The following is a 6,855-nucleotide window of genomic DNA, read 5'->3' on the forward strand; positions in this document are numbered from 1 at the left end:
AATAAGTTTAGCGGTCACCATCACATAGTACATAAAAGTTTGCATCTCAGATACATCAGAGTTTAAACATAGTTATTACAAAACCAGTTCGAATAAAAGTAGCAGAAGTCATTTGTTCAAACCACACACACACTCACGCGGGAGTTCAAATATAGTGCCAGCAATGATCATCTCCAACAAAAGCATCAGACGAGACATAAGGAATGACCATGCCCATGGTCCTAAGCATCACCCATCGTAGGATAAAGGCAGTTGATACAGTAGCCATAATACATCTGCCCATCTGCAACAAGTGGGAATAAAACCCTGAGTACGAGAAGGTACTCAGCTAGACTTACCCGACATAACCGAAAATAAGTGACACCAAGGATTATGAAGGGCTTTATAGTAGGGTAGCTGACTCATTTGCAAAAAGAAGCATTTTTAGCATTTCAAGACCCTTTTTAAAGCATTATTATCAAGTTAATTGTTATTAACCTGTCGACTAGATTTACACCTATACTAGAGCAAACATGTGATTAAGCAGATAATGATAACCAATGATCATTAAACAACTTCCATACTGTCATATTCACTATAACTGTCCAAGTGTTCCATAAACATTTACTACAATGAAGTAACTCAAGTCAAGTGCTCACTGTCCAGGAGCGATGGCGATTCGAATCGATTCCTAACCAGCTGGTGATTTATTCCTTACATAAACCTCACTCACCCGCTAAAGTGAGATATTGATCACCGAGTCAACTATCTAGGAATCTCGAGTTTGCCAGGAACCACATGTACCCAAGGGCCGACCGACTGCACTTTGAGCTTATCATCTCGCCCCCGTGTCCTACCACACCTGCTCCGGCACAGTGCGTTGCGGGCAATCTACTCGGCCCGAATAATCTCCCAGCTTCACGGTCGGAAGGTAGTTTATCTGGCCAGCTAAATGTAAGGCATGTGTTCAACATGACTCGAGGCCCAACAACGGTCGGTCCTTAATCGACACAGACGGAGAGCACTACAGTCCAAAACTCTGCAAGTCTCCGTCCGGTCTCAGTTTCATTTAACACTTAGTTATACCATGACTTCATAGTCATCCAAGCAGATCCAGGTAACCACCTATAGCTCGTAGGTGATAGAAAATCACCCGACTTCTACCAGTCTAAGCCAGCTAAGCATTGACTCGACTGCGGATACCAGGGTAACAATGATATAGTATAAGAAAGGTAAACAAGGTATAATGCAGCAATAGTTGCAAACAACTCCTGAACGTAATGCATCAATTAAAGTAAAGCATTGAATTAATAATTGCAAACTGGGAGAAAATGCTCTGGGGCTTGCCTCTCTCGAAGGAGCTCGGGCGGTGATCGGGGCACTCCGGAAGTTCCTCAACGTCCTCCTCGTCGGCTTTGGGCACTTCCTACGGCTGCACCTCGAGCTGCTCCTCGGGCTCCTTGGGTATGACGACTGGGTTCTCGGTTTGTGATCCTGTATGATGCAATGTGCATAAGCGCGTATGCAAACGGTGCATCGAATGAGATGAATACAATGGATATGTTTGAATGCAAGGTAGTCAACATCATCCAAGAACATATACTACAAGCACATGTCATCTACTGCATTCTCTTCTACTCCTAATATGCTAAATCAACACATATTATTAATTGCTTCAAAGATACACCAAAGCTTTACTAATTTCTTAATCACACAAAAAGCAACACTTAATTAAACCTTAATTAATAATAGGTTTGAATAGCAACCTCTATTTTTCTTGCTTAGAAAAATCTTAGAAAATTACCCTAGCACAATACCACCCTAAGTAGTCTACTATCATATTTTCATGGTATTTGAATGAGTAGATTAGCCTACACAAAATTAACAAGCTATGGCATAATTATGAACATAAAAATACTTTGTACTGTGAAAAGTGTCAAACAACAGAGTTAGTATTTTTCCTATGTTCTTCATAGCACACAATGACTGTACAAAAATTATCACATGCATATTTTATACAAAGTTTGCTCCCTAGCTAAAATAACAAAAATCAGTCATTAAAGGTACTTGAACTACACCTCAAAATTTTCCCACAGCACATGCATGAAACATATTTTTCCTAGGAAGTACATTTCATAAGAAGATTAACAAACTTGGAATTATATTTTTCTGAAGCCTATAGATTTTTCTACATATTTTTCAAGTTATCAGCAATATACATGATTAAATAAAATTCTACATAAAAGTATCTCAAAAATGACATGCAATAATTTTCCCAAGTAGATCTGATGATAAGGAACCTAGAAAAATTTATTTCAACAGTTTTGGAGCAAATTTGAGTACCCAAACATTTTCCAAACCATTTCTATTTTCAAATAATAAAGAAAAATTGAAAACAAATCATCCTATTTCTACTGGGCCAGCCCGCTGGAATCAATCGGCCCACTGCCACATTTGGCCTGCGAGGCCCGAGCGAAGGGAAGGGGGAGGCGGCCCGACAGGGCGTCAGCCCATGGCCTCTCGGCCTGGCTCGGCCAAGGCGAAGGCCACGCCGGCGCTGTGACGCCGCGGCGGCGCGGCTCGGCCAACGACGCTGGCGGCCATTGCCGGCCGTGCCAGGGCAAGCTAGAGGGAGCATGCGGTTCGCGAGAGGCTGGCGAAGGTAGGAAGGTAGCTAGGTAGGGTGGAGAAGAGGAGGAAGGGGGCCTTCCACGGCGGCCGAGCACGGCGGCGCTATGGCCGACGGTGGCGAGGCGCTAGAAGGCACTACCTGAGCTCGATCGGTCGGCACAAGCACGAGCACTACGTGCTGAAGAGCGAGGCGGAACTGCTGGCGTGCGATTGCTGGCCGCGGTGGAGAAGGCGTGGTGAATTTGGCCGACGGGTGCGGTGGCGCGGCGAGGGGGAGAGTGGGGGAGCTTGGCGCTTGCGGAGAGGAGAGGCAGCGTGAGAGAGAGCAAGCGAGTGCATCGGCTTCAGCAGAGGTAGGCGGGCGCGTGGGCGCGGGCGCAGGCCGGCTGCGATGCGCGGCGGCGTCGACGGCGCATGGCCGCCACGCAGCAGGCGAGCTCTGCCGCGGTCGGGACGCGACGCGGCGCGTTAGCGGGCGGGCGAGCGCGGAGGCAGGCCAGGCGCGGCGCTGGGCTGGGCTGGTGAGGCGCGCGGCGCTGGCGCGGGAGGCTCGCGGCTGCAGGCCAGGCCAGCTTCGGCCGTGGGCCGGAAACGAGGCGGTGGCCCGCGAATGAGAAAAGCCCTTTTTCCATTTATATTTTCAAGAAAATTTTAAATGCCAGCTTTCAAATATCATTTTGAGCAAGAAAATGACATCTTTTGAAAATGTACCAAAAATGAAAGTTGATTAGAATTTAATTCTCTACAACTTTGCTTTTATGACCAAAGTCCAATTCTATCTAGATTTTGAATTATAAAATCAAAGTCAATGTTTAACTCAAAACCCTAATTTTTGGGGAATTATTTTTGAAGCAAAATTTTGAATTAATTTGAATACAAACCTTGCTCCAAAAATTGAACTAAATAATCCTAGATGATTTACAATAGTAGCCAAACATGTTTTACTAGCCTAGCAAACAAAATCAGGGCAAAACAACTCTAACAAATGTATGCAACATTCAGGTTTCACAACATGTTTCATATGTTTCGAAGCAGTGTTTCAGTTGTTATTTACATGATTAGGCATGTATGATTTGGATGCTTGATGATGCATGATATGTATGATTTGCAGTGCCTAAATGCTGGCATAACACCGGGGTGTTACAGGGGGCGACGGGCTGCGGACGAACCGGCCTCGAGCGATATGGAGAATGAGGCCTCGCGCGAGACGGAGATCGGACTCCTTGCCGAGGCCTTCCGCGAGAGGCCTCGCGCGAGACGGAGATTGTACTCCCTGCCGAGGCCTTCCGAATAAGGCCTCGCGCGAGGCGGAGATAGCGTCAGGACGCCGAGACCTCCTGTCTGAGCCTTGAGGTGGGGCGGAGAGCCTGGTAGGCTCGGACATAGCCGGTGAGGAGCCTACGGCTTAGCTTCTAGCTCTGCTTTTTGATGGGATTCAAGTGACCCTTTTTATGTTTGCTCGGGGTACCCGGTTCTACGGTACCTGACAAATGCCGGTGACTACGTTTGGAACATAGGTTTCGTAGTTTCCTTTCCACTGAAATACTGTAGCGGCAACGAGATTTCACAGGAAAATAAACATCTGCTCCCACCTGTGGTTTTTGTCTCCTGCGCTGAAGCCCGAGGCAGCCATGCCATTCAACTCATCTGATTAGTTATTTGTAGCCTGTACAGTAGGAAACGTGGAGGTTAGATATAGTAATTAGTACCCATATTTGCCTAACATGTTACAATTCCTATATTATAAATTCATGTGTTCCAAACAGCCTAAATTTTATGTTCCTGTGTTTTGAAATTCTATAGTTTTTTACTTTTTATCATACATTATTCCTGTATTTTTTTTCTATTCCTACGTTTTGGATTCCTTCGTTTCAAACATGCCCTCGTTTGTGGTGTGCTGCTAGCTTTTTCTTTGACGATGATGATGGGATGGATGGAAGCTGTGCTATCATCGTCTGCATGATCTTCATTCCTTTTACTTTTGGTTGCTTTGAGTTACGCAGAAGAAGCCTGAACTTACAATTATTTTATTATTATAATGATAATGATGCACGTACGTAATACCATCTTCGTCGTTCCCAAACATTCCGCTCATGGGGTGGGGCAGTCCAACAGCACATGGCTGACCGGACCACAGCAGGAGTCAATAAAAATACTCCAAATATCCAAAGGTTTCGGTGGAACACCTGGGGGCGCAAGTGCAACCAGAAAGATTTTTTTTGTAGACCCCCCCTCTAAATTAAAAGTTAATGTACAGCCTTTTGCAATGCTAACTCTGTTTTAAAATAGCCACGTGGATGTTATTAAGCTTTCTACGTTTCTGTATGGTTTTATTATTATAATATAATATATATAATATAGATAGACAAATGAGGATACGATGCTTGGAGGACCCCTTTTCATGGCGGAATCTAAGCCCATTCGCATTCTCCTTGACTGTTTATTTTTCAGAATGCATTACCGATCAAAGTTTTAAAAACGGTAATGCTCGCGTCTGTCTGTCCGGACAGGATGGACCTGCCTCACGCCTCGCACGGTCGCACCAGACCCACCTCACGCTGCACCTCGCGCCTCGTGCCCCCGCTTGCGCCTCGCGCGCACTCCCCCCGCGCCACATCAACTAGCCTCCATTGGGTGACAGCATGTAGATGAGCACATGTTGCAACCGTATGCTTTATGTGTTTTAGATGAATGTTGCATAAGTTTCATCTAGATGTTGCAAAAGTAGATTGGTGTTGCATATGTTGCAATGGCAATACACATATGTTGCAAGTGTATGTTTCAAATGTTTGAGCTGTTTCAAATATATGTTGCAAGTGTTTTATCTGGATATTTGCATATGTTGCACTGGCTATACATGTACTCCCTCCGGTTCTCTAAAACAAGTTGTTTTGGACATCGACACGGTCTTTAAGAAACGACTTTGACTGTAACTTTTTGGTATAAAATATTTATAAAATATAGTCAATATATACTTTTATGAAACTACATTTCGAGATAAATCTACTTACATCACTTTTATATTTTCAAACTCAACCCAAAAAAAAGTTATTTGTAGTCAAAGTTTAAAATATTTGACTTAAGACAACCTCAAAACGACTTGCTTTAGAGAACCGGAGGGAGTATGTTGCAGGTGCATGTTTCAAATATTTGAGCTGTTTCAAATATATGTTGCAAGTGTTTTATCTGGATATCGCATATGTTGCAGTGGTTATACATGTATGTTGCAAGTGTATGTTCCAAATATTTGAGCTGTTCATGTTGACTGTAGCACCATAAATTTATATCAAAGAAATCCATCATTAGCACATGTTTACTGTAGCACCATAATTTTTCTCGTGAATTAGCCCTCATTTATTAATTAGGTTTATAGTGAACCTATATTTTATACTTCTAATTAACATCCAAGCATCCGATGTGACAGGGCTAAACTTGCCCTCTAATGTCGAAACAGGCCTTGGGCTCACATGGAGTTGGCTGGTTCGTTGTGAGTTATATCCTTTTAATTAGACATGCGTTTGGAACACGGGAATTTCTGAGTAAGTCTTGCTGTTTTCGATCCGAGGGAAATAGTAAAGCGCAATTAGATATCCGAACACGTTAAAAAGGAATTATCTATTGGGGTACTGCTACAAACAACTCCTCCAATATTGACAAAGATAATATTGGGCTACCTCAATATATGTATATTGGGGAAACATTATTGGAGAAATAAAGATATATACCAATCTTGCCATCATTTCCAGAGAATTCAAGCAGAGCCTGCCCAAGCCCAAGTGCCCATCCATCGTCCATCAAGTTTTCAGTTCACTTTTGCGACGTGGCGACCGTGCAGACAATGCACGCAACGCAAGCGAGTTTTACATGCAGTCAGTCACCGGATCGCCGGATCGGCAAGATGTCAGCAGGCTGTCGTGTTGCGTGCCACTGTGCGGCTGTGCCTATCAGCGCACTAGCAAGTAGCAACCCAACCCAACCCAACGAGGAGGCGACTGGACCGGAGCAACGGTGCAGAAGCCGTTCGGAAGCTGTTGTGGTCAGCTGTGGCAACCGGAAAACGAGTGCTGCGTAGCGCGCGGGTCACTGCTCATCATCAGTCTAAAAGCCACGGTTGGGAAGACGTACGTGGGCGTGTTCGTTTGTAACATGGGAATTTCTACGACCACCACGCCAAGTTTGAAACGTAGGAATTCCTTACGATTGTATAGTTCATATATATTTACTGAAGCCTCGTTCGTTCGGTTA

This window comes from Miscanthus floridulus, chromosome 9, assembly GCF_019320115.1.
Source record: "Miscanthus floridulus cultivar M001 chromosome 9, ASM1932011v1, whole genome shotgun sequence".
Taxonomy (NCBI): domain Eukaryota; kingdom Viridiplantae; phylum Streptophyta; class Magnoliopsida; order Poales; family Poaceae; genus Miscanthus; species Miscanthus floridulus.